The sequence below is a fragment of the Felis catus genome, chromosome B1 (genome assembly GCF_018350175.1).
Source record: "Felis catus isolate Fca126 chromosome B1, F.catus_Fca126_mat1.0, whole genome shotgun sequence".
Lineage (NCBI taxonomy): Eukaryota > Metazoa > Chordata > Mammalia > Carnivora > Felidae > Felis > Felis catus.
This window is the reverse complement of record NC_058371.1, coordinates 193,845,260-193,864,521: the sequence shown is the minus strand read 5'-3', so window position 1 is coordinate 193,864,521 and position 19,262 is coordinate 193,845,260. Positions and strand designations below refer to the sequence as shown.

General features: G+C 42.9%; 1 protein-coding gene across 3 annotated transcripts in view; it reads left to right on the top strand.

The window, feature by feature from the left end:
- Positions 1 to 19,262, top strand: part of C1QTNF7 (C1q and TNF related 7) — a 109,920-nt gene that overhangs the window by 18,173 nt on the left and 72,485 nt on the right. Inside the window, exon 1 of one of the 3 annotated variants that reach the window (XM_006931216.4) lies at positions 12,730 to 15,099. The exons of the other annotated variants lie outside the window; for them this stretch is intronic. The gene's annotated coding sequence lies outside the window, so the exon portion shown is untranslated. Of the gene's footprint in view, positions 1 to 12,729; positions 15,100 to 19,262 lie in introns of those variants that run through there. 3 annotated transcript variants of the gene reach the window in all.

The following is a 19,262-nucleotide window of genomic DNA, read 5'->3' as shown; positions in this document are numbered from 1 at the left end:
AGCATCATAGCAGAAGGAAGGAGCTAACACAGCAGTGAGCCGGGTCCTAAATAAATACCTGTGGGGCCAGGCAGATCGAATGAATGTTGCAACCCTGTGAATACCTGAGAAACTAGAATCTACTGCCCCACCCAAAGAAGGAAGCCCTGGGGACCACTTGATTTACTTTCTGATTTTGAAATAATAGCAGCTGATTCACATCATCAGTTAAACCCCAGACAAAACGGCAGATTGGGGAGCCTGGGTGGCTTAGTCGGTTGAGCGTCTTACTTAGGCTCAGGTCATGATCTCCCAGTTCATGAGTTCAAGCCCCGCATTGGGCTCTCGCTGCTGTCAGCCCAGAGCCTGCTTAGGATCCTCTGTCCCTCTCTCTCTGCCTCTTGCCCCCCTCCCCTCAAAATAAATAAAGAAACACTTAAAAAAATAATCCATCAGTCTTTTAAAACACATACAGTCGAGGGGTGCCTGGATGGCTCAGTCAGTTAAGCATCCAACTCTTGGTTTCAGTTCAGGTCATGACCTTATGGTTTGTGGGTTCAAGCCCCACATTGGGCTCTTCATGGTCAGTGCAGAGCCTGCTTGGGATTTTCTGTCTCTCCCTCTCTCTGCCCCTCCCTCATTCACGCTGTCTCTGTGTCTCTCAAAATAAATATAAACTTTTTAAAAAAGTCAAAATAAAACACATACAGTCAATTCTTGCAATTTGCAGTAGTTACGTTCTATGCAAAGTCATTCCAAAGACTGAATTAGCAAGTCCTGAACCCCTGCTCCTGGGGAAAACACAAGGGTAGGGTCTTGCCAGCTTCTAGTCACAGTGTTTTCAGCAGTAGATCAATATACAACTTTGTTTTACATGTGTTTCTGTTTAAAGGCACTTTATTTAATGCATATTGTTGGTTCATTAATGTTGAACCCATGGCCAGCAGCACCATAACTCATGACTGAATGAAGCTTATCTTACTTTCTCCATAAGGCATCTCACAGCCCTCTTGTGCTTAGGAACGTGAGAAGGAACTTTTACGTTTGGGGCCCATTTGAACAGCAAAATCACCACCACCGCCAAAAAGAAAAAAAAAGAAAAACCTAAAAGTGTCCAAAATGTGGCACTAAACAGACAGCTGAAAGGATACTTGTTTATAGCATGAGGGACTAAAAGAGGAAGGTAATACATCGCCTTGTTTGACCCCAGCTGGAAACACGCCCACCAAGGCACTCAAATCTTTGCTGCTCTGTGCATATCTGCAAATGACCATGAAAGCATCGTTGAGTATTGATTTGCAGTCACCAATAAATTTCAGCAAGTAGGCGAATTTACCAACACAAAGCCTGAGACCGTATCTAAAACTCCATTCACACACTTACATACGAGACGTAACATTTACACTTCAAGTTAGCCTATCAGAGCTCTGGTCAATTCCTACCAACTCAGTGTATATCTAAGACCCGCAAGAATGTAGCCCAGAGGACACGATGGTTGTCCAAAAACAAAAACAAAAGTTCCATTGTGAAGTCGGATTTTTTTTTTCTGGAAAGGGCAGAGGCCCAAAATGGAATTATGCCTGAGACAGCTTTCCAAGATACTACAGCAGCCTCTTGCACATTTTAGCATTAAATGATAGAAAATCTTCTTCTTATTGAATCAGACTCTCTTTCTGGAATTTTTCTGAATTGATCCTAGTTCTGTCATCGGGAACTGCTCAGAATAAGGCCAGCCCTCCTTCCACGCGGTGGTCTCTCAAATATTTGAAGACTCTACCAGTTCCGTCTTCCAAGACAGCGATTTCCCATGTTAGACACCCTCATCCTTCATAATTTCCTCATTTCCGCTGTCTTTGTGATTTTCTTGCAACATGCTCTAATCTGTCAGCAATAAACTGCTATCACCCACTTACTTAGGCGCTAGAATAAAATGAGTAGCCTCGAATTCTGCCTAAAGGACAGTTAACTTAAACAATCTTACTGGGGGGTAATTTGGCAATGTATACCGAATTCCTTAAAATAAGCATATCCTTCTATGTCTTAAAATTCATTCTAAGGAAATACTGAGATTTACTCATGAGGATGTTTATTACAGGTGATTTACAATCCCACCATGTGGAAACAATCTAAACACCCCAGACTAAAACAACATTAAAGAAATTAGGGTACATCCATATAGCCACTAAATACTACGTAGCCATGAAGGAGACACTGAGCAAATCTACATAGACTCACACAGGTATTTATATAATCGTAATAGTAAAGAAGATTATAAAAGAGTGGGCACGGTTTGATTACATTTTTATTAAAGCATTCATCTACATTCCCAGGGGTAAAGAAAAACATTCCCTAGAGGTTAACACAGGCTCTTGAAGGTTTAATTTCAAGTGTTTCCCTCCTTCCTTATCTATTTTTTCTACAATAAGCTACGACATTCATAATAAAGGAAAGCAGCTCTGATTAGTGTATAAAAAGATTAAAATTAAAACAACTCTGGGGTTCCCTATTGCTTTCAGGAAAAAGTCTGACCACCCTGGCTTGCGACATGGGGCCTTTTATGATCTCAACTCTTGGGGTTCATCCCCTAACAAGCCGCACACACAACATATTCCACTTTGGCCAATATGAACCATCTAAAATTCACCCGATTTGTTAAGACTCTTCTCCACCTTACACCTTCCGTTTGAGACATCCTCTAGGTTTCAAAACTGGTTTGGGGAGATTGTCCAAAATTATACTACTCATGAATGGCAAAACCAGTCCAGGCTGCCTGCCTCTGGAACCCATGGTGTCTCCCCACGATCCAAATGAAAAACTGGGACAAGTCAAGGTGATATTTTTCTAACTATCTCTGCGCCATATTTAATGTCAGCATAGGCAAACACTTAGACTGTTTATGACCTTATCTGAGGGAGAGAAAAAGCCATGAAATCTAGTTCTTTCCATTGTCATATAGACAGAAAGTCAAAATGATTCCAGAAATGTGTTTTTACCTTCTGAGAAGAATGATCCAGGGTATTTGGAGCAGTATTTTAGCCAGACATTAAAGCCCAGTTTGCAAACATATGCCCTATGTAGTCAGATTTCACTAATATGGTCTACTTTGACTTCTTTGTCTGTTTCATTATAAGAATTTAATATTGAGTTTCAAAATCCAAATGGCATAAATAAATTCCAGATGTCTTCCCAAATCCCTAAATCTCGCACTAGAATGAGGAGAGACACAGCTACATATGAGTAGGTGGCTCCATTTTAACTCACTGAAAAAATGAAGAGAGCAGTTGGTCAGAGTTTCTTTCATGAAAAAACACATGAACTCTTTTGAGTTTCTTGAGGAGCTGAGCCTTCAAGATTTACAGCCCAGCTGTTTGACATATGTTCTGCCTTATTTCTCCCCCTCGACGGGTGAAACAGCATCATCGCAACCTAGGGCTCCAGGACAGGGCTGTCTCAGTTCCAATCCAACTGGGTGACTTTGAGCGAGTCATTTAACCACAGTATGCCTAAATTTACTCGTCTGCAAAGTGGGGATAACCACGGTACCTACCTTGTAGGCTTGTTGTGAAGACGAGTGAGTTTATAATTGGGCATGTTTAGCACAGTGCAAGCCATACAGCAAAACGTTTGCACTCACTGTCCCCTAACAGGTGTGTGTATGAGAAGCTGAGTGACGTCTTCAGGGGCTAGAAAATTCCTTTCTCTTCTTCCCGTCTCGACAAGTAGGGCTAAGTCTCCTGAACCTCGGATTAGGAAGACTCCCATCTTTTCCTCTGTGAGTGACCACCAAGCAAACTTCAGACCCCAGACCCCTCCCTGAAGCCTGGCCCCGGGCCCACACGTGCACTGCCTGAGTCCACATTCCTGATCTCAGTGGCCAGGTCGTACCACCCCACCAATTTTGCATCCGGGCAACTCACTCACAAAAACGTAAAAGCTCTGTCCTCAGAGGATTTGTGGAGGGAAATTCACGCATGTCTCCAGTGAATTAAAGGTCATATGTGTAAAACACCGAAGGATCATAATTAGTTCTCCAAAATGCTCGTTTTCTTCCCTCATTTTCCCTCCACCATTAATGATTGGTACTGATGTGTGCAAGAAACAATCACACCCATAAAAGACCTTCACCGCTAACCTTCAAGAGACCGTTTACAGTCCGTATATCCCTCGGCATCTCCGTTTCCACACTTGCCATATCTTTTCACCTCTCAATAGCGATGAAAGCCTGTGTGACGTTTTGATGTTTACAGGTCCTATACGTACGTCACCTTACTTACTCCTCCTATCAACTCTCTAAGTGGGTTGTATTATTACTGTTGTTGCTATTGCTGCTGCTGCTGTTGTCATAATTCTGCATGCTGGGGAACGAAAGCCTCAACAAACGGAAAGACTTGCCCCAAATTATGCAACTGATCAGCGACTCCATAAGGATTTGAACCTGGATTCTCTGCCCTACCATTCTGCGCTTTTTTCCTACCAAACTCCACTGCTAGAGTTACAGGATTCAAGAGTGAAAACCTCATTAATTCTGTGCTGTATCTCTTCCACTGGATGTCCTTTATTTAGGTGACACTTTTGATTTTTCTGTTTTCTCTGACGTTGCTACGGCTTGGCAAGCTCGAACTCGGCAGTCTAGTGGCTAGGTCGGAGTTGTTTCTGCAGGCTATCATGGCTGTGTGCTAGATGGTTGGTGTAGAAAAACAAAAAGACATGTTTAATTGGTGTTTTCTTTCGGGCAGCATTGTGTTATACTGTGGCCAAACAATGCCTCATCTAGAAAGAAAAAATGAACGATTCCAGAAAGTTTGTTCAGAAAGAAGCCAAATCTTTTGCAACAATGAGGCATTATACACAAATCTGAAAGTATTTCAGATTGAGAAGATGATGGAAATGTGGTGTAGAGCTGTATCAGTTAGGGAATGTGCTTGACCTCATGCAACAGAAACCCAGCTCCTGTGACCCGGCCCAACGGGGGTTATGTCTCTCATCTACCATGAAGTTAGTTTGGAGCTACGCGGTCAAGGGTTCGTATGATGGCTTCAATGTCATCAGACCCAGGTTCCTTTCTCCTCTTATGTTCTGATATGTGACTGTGTTTGCCATGATCACAAGATGTCTATATTAATGTCATGACTGCATTCTTGGTGAATGGCAAAATACAAAGAACAAGAACTGAACAGGTGACACCAGCTGTCTTTTTCCTTCAAGAGGCTTTCCCAGCAACCTCTTCCATCAATCTCTGCTCACATATTCTGGCCCCGACTGGGGGTGCCACATGGCCTTCCCTAGCCACAGAGAGTCTGGGAAGGGGGGCATTACGTGGTCATATTGCCTCCTCAAACAAGAAATCTGTTAGTGTAGACATTGGGAAGCAACTAACAGAGACTTTCAAGACAACTACCATTCACTGAGGGCCTGCAGTGTGTCAGGCACAAACTAAGACAAAGCTAAGAAAGAAATTACCCTAGGCGAGCCTGGGTGGCTCAGCCGGTTAAGCGTCCGACCTCAGGTCAGGTCATGATCTCACAGTTCGTGAGTTGGAGCCCCATTTCAGGCTCTGTGCTGACAGCTCAGAGCCTGGAGCCTGCTTTGGATTCTGTGCCTCCCTCTCTCTGCCCTTCCCCGGCTCACACTCTCTATCTCTCTCTCAAAAATAAAGAAACATTAAAAAAAATTTTAAAAAGAAAGAAAGAAAGAACACTATCCTTGGGGTACCTGGATGGCTCAGTCGGTTAAGCATCCAACTTCGACTCACATCATGACCTCATGGTTCGTGGATTCTAGCCCCACATCGCTGGAGCCTGCTTCAGGTTCTGTGTCTCCCTCTCTCTCTCTCTGTCCCTCCCCCACTCGCGCGCTCTCTCTCTCTCTCTCTCTCTCTCTCTCTTTCTCAAAAATGAATAAACATCAAAATTTTTTTTAAAAACAAATAACACTATCCTTGCCTTAGACATACAGAAAATGATATCCACAGAGATACAAAGTGTGAAATGAGAGGCACTGTTCTCAGAAGATTGCTATGTGAATTTTTCTCATGTAACAATGCCTGGCACTGAGTAGACACTCAAAAATGGTTTCAAATGTTTCTCTTCTCTCTGTCCTCTCTCTCCGTTGAAATTAGAGATGCAGTGCCAGCTTTCACTTGGAATGCCTTTATATTTGCATTGTCTAATTAATCTTATTATGATCTAACTATGGCTACCGTTCTGGCCTGTGCACCCATATACCCCAACCTTTGGCAAACATAGCATTGCTGACTCTATTAGATCACGTCAAATCTTTCCTACTTGATATGTTCTCTCTTTTTGATTGACTCTCCAGAACTGTGATGACACTGTTTTTACTTTTCATTTCATCAGCTAAGGGATAAACAGTCTTTGGCTTGGTGCCTTATCAGTCTCTTCGTGTAGGGACTCAGTGATATCCATTGAACGAATGAATCTAGGCTTCATCAATTACCAGTTGCATGGTCTTGGGCGTGTTTCATAACCTGCCATGAGCGAGAAAAAAAAAATCAATGTTTTTTGTTGTTACAAACCACTGAGATTTGGGAGTAGTATTATAGCTGCAATAACTGATTATTAGATTCCTCTACAGGGGGAAGGGAATTCGTGGAAAAGAAATGATCAGTAGATAATACCAACGGGATTTACTACAGAATAGTATCCACACAGTAAGAAGACACATTGTTTTTCTAGCATTCATTACAATCAATGGGCAGTCTTGAATTATAATAATTTCACACATAATAAAGGCTAAAAAAAATGACACACAAACTTCCCTAAATCATACTGAGGTTTTTAGAGCATATATAGATTATCAACGGGGAAAAGAAATGTTTTCTGGGCAAGCACCATTCTGCTGCATCACTGGGCAAGCACATGAGATGCCAGAGATTAAGAAAACACTCTGAATGCTTATCTCGCTGACACAGCCGCGTTTTCAGGGTGTTAGGTTTGAGTTACGGGAAACAAATTAAACAATCTCTCTGTACAGAGTAGAACGGGTAAAGGATTTCTCTTTCGTAGAGGCAAAAATTGCATCTCTTGATTGTCAGTGAAAACCAAAGCTGGAGTAAATTTAGAAATCTGACATATGATCGCCTGGAGCTTTATCCCTGCTAAAATGTAAATACACACCAGGGTACAATGGGGTTTTCCATCTCGTTTGGCATTCTCGTGTATTTGACTTCTTTTCATGAAACAGCCAGTGACACAGGGATTTGGGGAGCAATAAGCAGGTGTTTGGCACCATATATAAGTTCATACGTAGGGTGTGAGTCACAATTTAGTACTTTTCAAGGCATTTGTCAAATAGCAAAGGATAGCTCTCAAGAGATTGCTTTTTATTTTTCAAGAAGCATGAAGAACTGGAAATGTATTTGTGTACCTTGGAATCAAACCGACCTGGATCTGATTTCCAGGTCTCTTATCTAATAAATGTACAACATTAGGCACACTACTTATCACCACTGAGGTGTTTTTTTTTTTCCTCATCTGTAAAATGGGGGAAATAATACTTAGTTGAACCAAGTGATCCTGCCATATTTGCAGTCAACAGAAGTGGAATGTTAGCAGTTTCATACGGTTCTACTGTCTCGCGGGACTGAGTTCAGAAAAGAAGACCAAGCCCATATATGTCTGCTAGTCACAACGCCTTTGTTTCATGTGACAGACACCCTACTCAAGATAGCTTAAGAAAAAAGGGAATACATAAGCTTATGTATTTGGTCAGTCTAGAAACAGGGTTGGCTTCATGCATGGCACAATCCAGGGGTTCAGATGATGCTTTGGATCCCCTTATCTCTCTCTCTCTCTCTCTCCCTTCTCTCCCTCTCTCCCTCTTCTTCTCTCTCTCCTTCTCTTCCTCTCTCCTTCTTTCTCTCCCATCCCACTTTCTTCTGTGTCTGTTGACTTTGTTATACACAGTGGACAGGATCACCAATGATAGTCTTTAGGAGAAGCAAAAGGGACTTCTCTCTCCCAAGGGCTGTCTCTCTTCGGTTACACTCTCACCTCTACCAGTCATTGTTTTCAGATGTTTCAGGTGGCTTGCCATGCTTGACCCAGCCTAGTTAACTTTTTCACTCCAAGGGAGGTAGTGCTAGCCCAATTAGAACCACATAAGATAAGGAAGGAGTTAACCAAAGAATATTGGGGCACCAGGTAGGCAGGGAAAAAGAGATATCCATTACATTGTGTGCAACACTTAACAGATGCACCGAAATTAGCTAAAGCATTTTCTACACAATATCCAAAGGACATGAGAGGTAATATTTACCCAAAGATAAGGTTTCACCCAAAGACACAGTGACCAACTTTTTTCAATTTGCCCAGGACTTTTCTGGTTTAACACTGTAAGCCTCATGCCCTGGAAAACTCCTTAGCCCCAAGCAAACCATCTTAGTTTGTCTGGACTATCGGGTTTTACACTGAAAGTCCCACATCTGGGGAACCCCCTAAGTCCCAGGCAAACCAAGATAGCTGGTCACCCTGTCCAAACATGGCACTTGTAAGTGTAAATGTTAGCTGCATTTGAACTCTTAGTAAGTGAGCTTATAAGGTGCTGCATCTGTAGAAGAATGATGTAGTATGGTACATCCAAAACAGCAGCTGGTCTTATGGGAAAAATGCTTACCATGCCTGTTTGATCTAGAGTTGTAGGATCTGCCCCTTTGCTTTTCTTCCCCCTCTGCCTTCTTTGTTTTCCTTTCATTGTGTCTTTCTTTCTCCCTTTTTTTCTACCCCCCACCCCCCCGCCTTTCTTTCCTTCCTTCTTGCCTTCCTACTGACCTTCCTTCCTTCCCTCTCTTATTTTCCTCTTTCTCTTTTACTTTCTTTTCTGGTGACATGTTGACCTTTCAAATTGCATATGGCTTAGATTATGTTTCAAATCTTCAAAGGAGCTCTTATGCGTTGTTTGACTGAGATAAACCGGCCACCGTACATTCATTTATCCCAGATAATGCCCCAAATAAGTGGAAAGATCATTGCTGATTAAGACGAGCAACATATGGGTGATTACTAGGAGTTTGCTGAGAAAGCACAGTCACGATGTTGAGCATGAAAAATGAAATAATTAGGATGGGGAGCAGAAAAGACAGTGATGGTTGTGAACTGAGGAATTGGGAGACTGGAAGAATTTGAGATTGAGTTCCTTCAAGGGACATTTTGGTTTAAGTGTTTACATAGAGGTTACATCTACTACCAATGGAAATTGCTAAGATTTGGGAGCTCTTTCTTCCTTTGAATCAATATTATCATTAATTAAGCAATGTAAACCAGGAAATCCTTCCTGGTTACAAACTATGCTTTGAAGCCAGGCTTGCATTTGAGTGTTTTCAATCAAAATCTTAGAATAAAATTGGAAAGAAAGCAATTTCTCATCTTCAAAGGAGAGCTATCCGTGGGGAAAACAGTCTTCTGAATTATACTTCAGAGAATGATGAGAATTTTGTTGCCCTTATTGAAGTGCTGCAGTTCTAAAGAAATAACTACACTTTGGAGACAAATCCAAATGCTCCCTTATAGCAAGGTTCCACCCACAAGTCAAGGTCATTGACTTAGGACTTCCACGAAATGTGGGTTTTTCACATATTAGTACTCACATTATTGTCATAATTTTTGTCATTGCATGGTACCACCTGTGCCATTTATTTACCTAACATCTTGCTGCAAATTTACTTTTTAATAAGATAGACTAAGCCAATGCACCCAATGCAGCCAATGCAGCTTATTAGGGCTCATGAATACCCTTTGTGGGAAGAATAGTATTGTCACTCAGAAGAAAAGCACTATACTATGGATGCATTGAGTAAAGCCTGGGAGACTCACCACCTGGTTCTCAGCTTGGTTCTACCTTCTGATAGCCTTGAAATTTGGGATTAATTTCGATTTTCTACTCATATAGTTGTAAGGATTAATTGGTTGTAAAAATTGAGGAACAATGTTAGCACGTAACAAATGTTAGCTAAGATTCTTTTCTTAGTCCATTAGTGAAGAGAGAGATTTGCATAGTCCTATAGTGCAGAAGAGACACTTTTGGGAGGAAATGTGTCATAGCTAAGAAGGGACAAAGGACACATCATCATCTTTGTTTCTAAACTGGTTTCCCCCAGACCAGGTTTTTATCACTTGTGGCTTGAATAATCAAGAAGGGAAAACAAGATTTTGTGAATCTGTCCACACAAGTTGAGCCTATTAAGGGCCCAAGTGAGAAAAAAAGCCCAGAGTTAGGGAGAGGATATGATGCCCTTCCTCTAAAGAAAAACCAACATCATTTTGCTGTTAACAAGGATTTTAGCTGATTTTTTTTTAACATTCTAGCCTCTGATTATTTTAGTGTTTAGGTTATTTTTCATGTGTTTATTTTTTATCTGGCAACCATATTGAATGTATATTCTTTCTAATAGGCTTTTAAAATTTGCATGCATTGTTTGGGTGTGCAACTGTGGTATCTTTCAATAATGATACATTTGCTTCTTCTAATCCAATTCCTGTACCTCTTATTTTTTGTTTCTTGTCTTATCACATATAAATTATTTTACCACTATTTAGGAATGATTAAACTAGTATTGCATTCTTGGATACACTATGGTAAGGATGATCTTGAGAATGTAGCAACTAAAGCCCAAGAAATAGCTAAAAATATGTTGCAATAATTTGAATGTATTGTGACAATGCCATGGACAAAGACAATGGGTAAAAGGGCATACAGAAAAAAAATCACTGAGTCATATGTTAATTGAATAAATGAATGAACATAATGGAATGTAAGAATCAAAGCCTGACTGTAAGGCTTCAAGTGTGTAATGACACCAGAAGATTAGCATTCATATCAGTCAGGAATCAGAAAAATAAAAATCACTCTAGGTAGGGATTGAACATGAGAAATCAAAGCCTTAAACAACCATCAAAAGAACTGTAGAGAATCTACGCATAAGATTAAATTGCACTGAACTTTACAACATACAAATGAACCCATGCAAAAGTAGTGAAATCTGAATATGTTCTACAATCTACTTAATAGTGTTGTACTGATGCCAACTTCTAGTTTTGATATATTACAGTGATAAAAGATGTCATTATTGAGGGGAGCTAGTTTTTGTTTTATTTGGTTTTTATGCAACTTTTTTTTGCAACCTCCTAGGAGTATGCCATTATTTCTAAATTAAAAAAAAAAAAAGGCTGTGGAACCAATATATGGAGAAGAGCATGATGTTTTTCTGGAAACTCAGAAGTGCAGGGTTGCTGGAAAGCCACACTAGACTATGTGATTCCAGGATCTCACTCAGAAGCTCCTACAAACTTTGCATCATTTGAGTGTCCTCACTCTGACTGCGACTGCCACCAAAGGGTGTCCCCTCATTCATTTCTGCCTTTGACATCCCTGTGGTGCCCTCATTGGCTGGTTCTAAGCAGGGAAACTGACTGAAAAAGTTTTGAGGAAATTTAGTTTCAGGTGTAGAGTCCCTGAAATATAAGAGAGAGTAGAAAGATCCAGGGATAATGCTGAGTTAAAAACCTGTATCCCAGCTCACTGACGTTTAATAAATACTAGAAATTTATAATCTAGTCTTTGAAAAGGGGATTTGAAGAAGGAAATTAATTAGTCAAATTTTTCAGTTTGTGAATGAAGAAAATTCATAAATAATTTCATTTCCCAGCATAGTTTCTCGGTCTCTCTGCCAAGCTATCTTCATCCAAAAGAATTTCTAATAAGCAAATTTTTATAACATTTTTACAGTTTATAAAACAATTTCACATGGACTCTGTCATTGGCCCACCAAACACAGATGAGAAACAGATAATAATGAAAACACTTAATACCTATCTGGAACTTTCACTAATGTTATCACATTTCCTTGCAACACACTGACAAAAGTGTCTTCCTTGTAATTCTCTAACATAGCACGTTGTCTTTCCATATCTTTGCACATGTGGCTTCTTTTGCTGAGAATGTCTTTCCTGGTACAAATTCCTGCTTGGCAAGTCCTATACCGCCTCATGCCTTGTTGCATCGGGATCTCTCTTTCGTCTCTTTCCTGAAAGAGACTGAGGCTAGAGCAGTATGAATAGGCAGCCCCCACCGTGCAGAGGGCCAGGCTGTGCTGCCCTTACAGGAATCCGAGGGTTGACCAGAAGGCTGGTAGGTGTGACCCAAGGTCCGTTCCTCAGCTATTGTTTCTTATTCCAAGAACCTCACTCTTGATGAGCCAAATCTAGTTTCCTTGTGCAAAACAGCAAGGAGAAAAATGAATTTGGTGGTAACAGAGGGCTTAACATTAGTGGTCTAATGGTTGGAGATATTTTAGTGAACCAGACATCCCTGCCCACAGTGAAACCTACAAACCAGTGAGGAAGACAAGCATTATGCAATTATCTTAAAAATATACAACTCCTCAACTACTATAGCTATGAAGTAACATTTGTAAAGGTGTACAAAAAGGAAACAATAATGAAGGGGAAGGATAGGAGAGTATAAGGGAGAGCTAGAGCAGGTACAGGGCAAGTCAAAGAAAGCTTCCCTGAGGTAAGGACACCAGTTGAGTTCAAACTGATGAGAAGGATTTATCAACACAGAAGAGTCTGGGAGGAAAGCAGGAAGAGAAAAAGAACGTTCTGGGCAGACTCCCGACAGCTGTCAGCCTAAATTCAGTGGGGAGTCCCTAAAGAAAACCACAGAGTTCCCCTTCACCCCCTCCCCTTCTCACCAGGGAGCTCAGTGTTAGCAGGAAAGAAACATAGAGCTTCATGGCTCAGAGCCCAGGAGAAAAGAGGGGATGGAGGCAGATGGTGTCATGAAAAGAACATGGTGCTGGTCATCACAATTTACATGTAGACACTGCCACTTACTAGATTTGTGACCTTGGAAAAGTCACTACCAGCCTCTGAAAATTGTTACGAGGATTCAATGAGAAAAGAAACAAGTGGGGCCTTATACCCAGTGAGTGCTCCGTAATGTTAGCTTAATGTTCTCACTTTCTCCAGGTCTGCTCTGGACTCAACTGCGTCCCTTCAAAGTTCGTAGGTTGAAGCCCTGACATATAGGGTAATGAGACTGTATTTGCAGATAAGAGTCTTTAGGAGGTAATTAAGGTTAAATAAGCTATAGGAGCAGAGCCCTGCTCCACATGGACTGTGGCCTTATAAGAAGAGGGAGAGAGGAAGAGAGGGAGAGAGGGAGAGAGGGAGAGAGGGAGAGAGGGAGGGAGAGCCCTCCCACTCTCCATCATGTGGGGATACAGTGAGAGGCAGCTGTTCACAAGCCAGGGAAAGGGCTCTCACCAGAACCTGACCATGCTGACACCCCATCTCAGACTTCCAGCCTCCAGAACCATGAGAAAGTTAATTTCTGTTGCTTAAGCTCCCTGTCTATGGCGGTTCGTTATGGTGGTTCAAAAACTGCTCTTAGAGATGATGGAGTGCAAATCTTAACTGCAATGACATCCGAAGAATGAATTTATGAAAGGGCAAAGGAAGGGAATGGGATAACTAAACAGGACTGGGGGTTTGAGCATTTTCATCAGTGAGGCTGGTCTCGATCCATTTGCTGTCTGGCCGTGAATACTTGGATGTACAAGTACATCCTGTGTCCAGGATGCACACAGCCTCACATGTGTCAAAACTCTACAGATGGTTTTCTGTGTGGTTGAGGAAAACATTTTCTCCTTTTCATTCTTACTGTTGCATGAGAGATGGAAGGACACATAAACTCTAAGAAAGAAAGAAGATCAGTAGTGGCCAGACCGGGGATACAAGCGCCAAGAGATGGCATAATAAGGAAAGAAAGGCAAAGTATACTCCTTAAAAGGAGAAGGAAACAAGTCCAAGAACCCAGGATAGAGGACGTGGCATCATCCCATCAACAGAGCTTTCTGTGCGAAATGCTATTCGGGATGCTGGAAAATACTTCCTCACAATTTCAAAGCCTGCAAGTGTTGATAAGCACGACCTCCATGCAGAATGCATTTGATCTTCCCACCGCAGAATGAGGCAAGCCCGGCAGGACAGGGATTATGTCTCCAGGGAGGAAACTGTGGTTTGTAATGCTTCAATGAAGTTCCCTTGGCTGACGAGTGTTAGAGGCAGTAGCCAAGCCTTGATTTTCTGATTCCAGACCCAGTGTCCTTTCTGTGGCAAATGTCCAAACATGCTCTACCTTTGCATCTGATCTTGACCTGGTTTTCCAAGGTCAAAAGTTTTCTCCGTGTCCTGTCTTCTTCCTTGACCCAAGGAAATTCTCTGCCCCAACAAGTCAGATGGTTTGTTGGATGGCTTCTTCCAGAACAGAAAATAACCCTGAATGGACTATGAGAACAGAAAGGGACAAGAGAAGCATGTAGATTGGGCCCTACTGACAAAATCCCATCGTGGGGTATAACTGGTCTCCGCCTTGATGAAGTTCTCCCTCAGTGATCCCGATACTGCGAGGCCACACAAACACAACCGTTATTCTGACTCCCACTTTGCAGCCCTGAGAACTGAGATTCATGACACGCCTTCTAAAGATCAAGAGCCAGATGCCAAATCTTTGTCTGTCTCGACCTCCCTATAGGGGACGGAGCTCTGGTGTGACAGTCAGGAGGCTCTTGGGGTCCAGTCCTCCCACTCATACCCCGTGCACTCCTGGTCAAGGCTTGTAAACCCTGGGTTTCATTTCCTTCCACTGTGAAATGAAGGGACCGGAGGGCACGGTCTCTGAGAACGTTCTCTGAAGTGGCTGGTAAGAAAGCAATCACAAATATTGAAACAAAATATGGTCCAGATTCTTCATGCTGGTTCCCAGATATGATTCAGGGAGGGAGCCAACAGATAGAGGAGGCTACTTATTTTTGCTGGTGAGGTCGACAGATACTTCTTTCGAGCTCGATCAAACAGGAGGTCTGTGCAGGCCACAGCGTCATTGCACGTCATGGGGCTTGCGTGCTCCCTCTCTCCCAGCCACTGCTCGAAGCCCGGGAGAACGTTTTTGAAACCAATCAGGAAATTACTTATCAATCTGCAGCCCCGCAGAGCTATCAGGCTCCTCGCTGCCAAAGGGAAGGGGATTTCGAGTTAAAGCTCCACATCTGCGTGCACTAGAATTCAAAGACTCCAGCTGTTGGAAGGTCTTGCGAGCAACGTAAGTAAACAGCCCTCTCTCCCGATCGAAGTGAACTTCTTCAGGCTTTTCTTCTCCCACAGATGAGTCTTTTGGCTCGCGCTGGTGTTGAGCTGTTCTCTCTCTGTCCATCTATGAGGTTTGGGGGTGTTTACTGACTGGGGCTTACTCAATGAACCGTCTCCTCTGGGGGTTGCTTCTGCTGAACAGAAGAGAGAAAGCGAAAGTCGTCAGAATCGGCTTGGCTTGGGAAGGGTTAGTTCTGAAAAGAGCCTTTGACTTGGCAGTTACGCTCCTTAGTGGCTATAGATCCATAGTCAAGAGGAGCAAGAGGCTGACACTTGCGGGAGCCTCACCCGGAAACACGGAATTGTCATTGAGTGCCTACATCTGTCATCCGTGCCTACATAATTCAAATTGAAGGGCTTTCCTTCATTCTGATACACCGCAGGAGTTTGCTCGAGGAAAGGGAAACATACAAGCTAATAGTGTCTGGTGGAGATTTCCCTGTAGTAGTATAAACCTTGTGCTCGGTGTCGTTTGGGTTGAGGGTGCTGATTTATTTACTGTTTATTTTATTAAACAAATGTGCTCGACATTTTACATTGCTGTGGGGAGGATAAGGCGTTCATTGCAATACACGAGCGCGAACTGTGTTGGTAAAACTATGGGCTTGTGTTAAGAGTAATTATGAGACGGGATTGCCTAGTGTCATACATAACACATTGTACTAGAGCATATTTCTTTCAAAGCTTTTTTGAAATGTTTATTTTTGAGAGAGAGAGAGAGAGCGCTGGGGAGGGGCAGAGAGAGAGGAGGACAGAGGATCCAAAGTGGGCTCTGCACCAACAGCAGAAAGCCTGATGCAGGGCTCAAACTCATGAACCGTGAGATCGTGAGAGATCACTATTAGGAGATCATGACCTGAACCGAAGTCAGACGCTTAACCGACTGAGACACCCAGGCGCCCCACTTTTAAAGATTTTTTAAATCAGAGTGTGGTTAAGGACTGGGAAATAATTGCTAGAGGACAGCTCATGTGAAGGAAATAGCTCTGTTTTGATCAACATTCGCTCTCTGACACCCTGCAGCTTCCCCAGGACCTTGTCCTTTTCCAGGGTCTCTCATCAAGAACCCTACGGCTGCAGGGTACTCGCGTCCCAAGGTCTTGGACTCTGCCCCCCCATCAGACTACGCATCTGTCAATATGTCTTGATTCCTACTTTGCATAATAAAGCCTGGCATCCGCATCTTGGTTCTCCTACTCCCTGGAAAGTTCTCCTAAGCACAAGAACAACTGGCCTTAACTCTCCTCGATATCTGATATCTGACTCGCTTTCTTTCCCTTTGAATACCTTTGCTTCACAGTTTGATGTCCTGTGAGGACGAGACCGGCTTGTTCCTCATATGCTAATTAACTCCTCTGTACCTTGATGGCAGTGCATGCGTAAGGCATGTCAGAGGGCCAGGAGGCTCCGGATGGAAAGGGATGTATAACAGCCTATTTCCTGTGTAGACACCCCCTGGAGCAACTTTTAGTCTGAGGTGATCTCTGACCTTTCACTTTTACTTAGTACATATTACGTGCTTGATGTGCTAAAAGCAATAAAAACAAAAGCTGAGACGATGCTCCCCTTCTAGAACTAATGTGTTTGTAGTCTGTGGAGCCCAAGCCAGCTTTTGTTTTCATGGCAATAATTAAATAAATCTGGGCACTAGCTGTTGGACATGTGGGGTGCAATGGATCATAAAATGGAGGGATACGTGTTTGGAATGCGAAAGGAAATTATCCAAATATTGGGAAACATTTACTGGGCATTCGCCATGCATTTGGCCCTCTGCTCACTGTGTCGCGTGATGTCTTTGGAGCAGGCAACTCGCTGGTTAGGAGTAGTGGCTCTGCAACCACAGCACCCGGGGACACGTCCCAGAGTGGCCTCTGCGTGTTCACTTCACTTCTCTGTGCCTCAGTTTCCTGAGTATGAAATATGGGTAAAAACCTTGGGGGCTCATGGGAGGGTTGAGAGTTAATGTAAGCAGAGCGTTATTTGGGTTTCTCTATAGGAGAAACTGAGGCTAAGGCTAGCTAAGTAACTCGCCCATGGCGGTGAGGGCCGGCAGGGTTGGGATTTGGAGGTAAATGATCTGGCTGCGTCGTAGTGGAGAAAGTCCACGTTTAGAACCAGCATCTGCTTTCCTTGCTTCCCTCGTGCTGTTGGGTTCTTTGGGGTGTCTCCTTGCCAGGCCCTCACAATGCCTCCTGGGGGCATGTGACTGACCACCGCCCGCGAAGATTTCAGACCAGGAAACAAGCTCAAGACGCGAGACAACTCGCCCCTAGGTCACACACTGAGAAATTACCAGAGCTAGGAGCTAAGCACGGTCTTTCAAATCCCCACTCCCACTTTCAAATCCCCTCTCCCACTCTTTTCGGGACCCCACGCTCTTGATGAGGCCAAGTCCATACTGCCCCCTGCAGGGGAGAGTGAGCTAGTGGAAGAAGCCAGTGCTGCATATCAGTGAAGGCCTCGTGGGTAACTGGCCCGCGGGCCTCATTAATTAAGGGCCCCTTGGTCAGTAACTCTCCAGAGGATTTGGATGTGCATCAGAGTCAATCACATTCCTCAGCCTGTTTTGTAATCTGGGAAAGAATGAATATTGCCATATCCACCTGAAGAAGGTGAAAACTTGTGCCAAGTATAAGAGATTGGGCCTTTTCCCCGTTCAAATTTTTTGGATTACCCTGTGCTCAGAATCAACCTTATTCCAGAGTTAGTTACTGTCTTGTTTATATCCCGGTGCTTTCTTCAACTTCTGGCATGCGTCACCTGCTTCCAAGCCCTGTGTCCACCTGAACTTGTTGTCATCAACACTCTTGGTTGCATCAGCAGAGGGGCAGTTTTCCTTCCTTTGTAGGCCTTTTATTATAAATCAGTACAGCTCCGTGGAATTCATCACCACCTTAGAACAAAGTGAGCTGCTGTCTGTATAGCATGAGAAATTTGCTCAATAAACTTAACACAGAGAAATCAGCGACTTGGAGCATTTACTGTGCTGAATAAAATACAATGAGATCAATTTCTCTGAAGACTACTTCAGCACAGATAAATGCAAGCCAAACGTGTTCTCAAAACATGTGCTAGGATCTTTAGCTGCCTCGGAAAGAGGTCACAGAGGGCGTGGTGGAACAGGAACCACTGATGCTGGGAATAATTTCCGGTGGTGGCAAATGTCAGAATTGGAAGGGAAACGGACGTGGTTTTGAACTCTGGCTTGATCACTTTCTAACTGCAAGACTCCAAGTATGTCACTTACCTCTCAGGTGTACGTAACAGACATAACCAAGCCCGCATGGCACCTAGCATAATAGGTGCCCGACCAACAGGGGTGTTCCTTTTCTCCTTAGCTCTGGTCCATTCAGTCTCCAGATATTTACTGAGCACCTACAATGTGCTATGCACTATTCTAGATATACCTGTGAAGCGAGAGCCAAAGTCTCTAGCTTCATACCTCTAGAGGGGGCAAAAATAGAATCATAAACCAGAATGTAACTTCAGAGACCGGAAAATGCTATGGAGAGAAAATAAAGTACAGTAATGAGATAGTGTGACTAGCAGTAAATCCATGGAGCTTCTTTTAGCCCTGAAAATCTGTTTTGTCATTTCCTTTCCTCATCGTAACATCATATGCCATGAGTAATTACATGAAAAGGAGAGAAAAATCTCTGAACCAAACTATACTACATTCATTCTTTCATTCCATCTTCTGCACTTTTTTTCAAACTGTTCTTTGTCATCAATGATAAATGAGTAGGTCTTAAGTGAATGAAGATTAATTAATTATTCTTCTTAAAAAGTTCAAGTCATCACAATTCCTAGGGATTACATTGTTGGAGAGGAGAAGAACCACCGCATGGCAGATTTTAGGGATGATTTGTGCCGCTTCACAATGACTTCATGTGTGGCTGCGAGTCTGAAATTGTACATATGTTAGTGCAGCCAACATGCAAAGCTGCCAGACGTTGGCCGATCCAACGTTCTATTAGCCAAGAGTCATGTGTATGGCTTTGAAAAACAATCCACGGTCTGAAATGTTTCCTTTCTTAAAATGGTGCAGCAAACCTCACTTGGGTCTGAGACAGCGTCTCTCCGTAGCGAAGGTCACAGTGTAGATAACTTGTACCG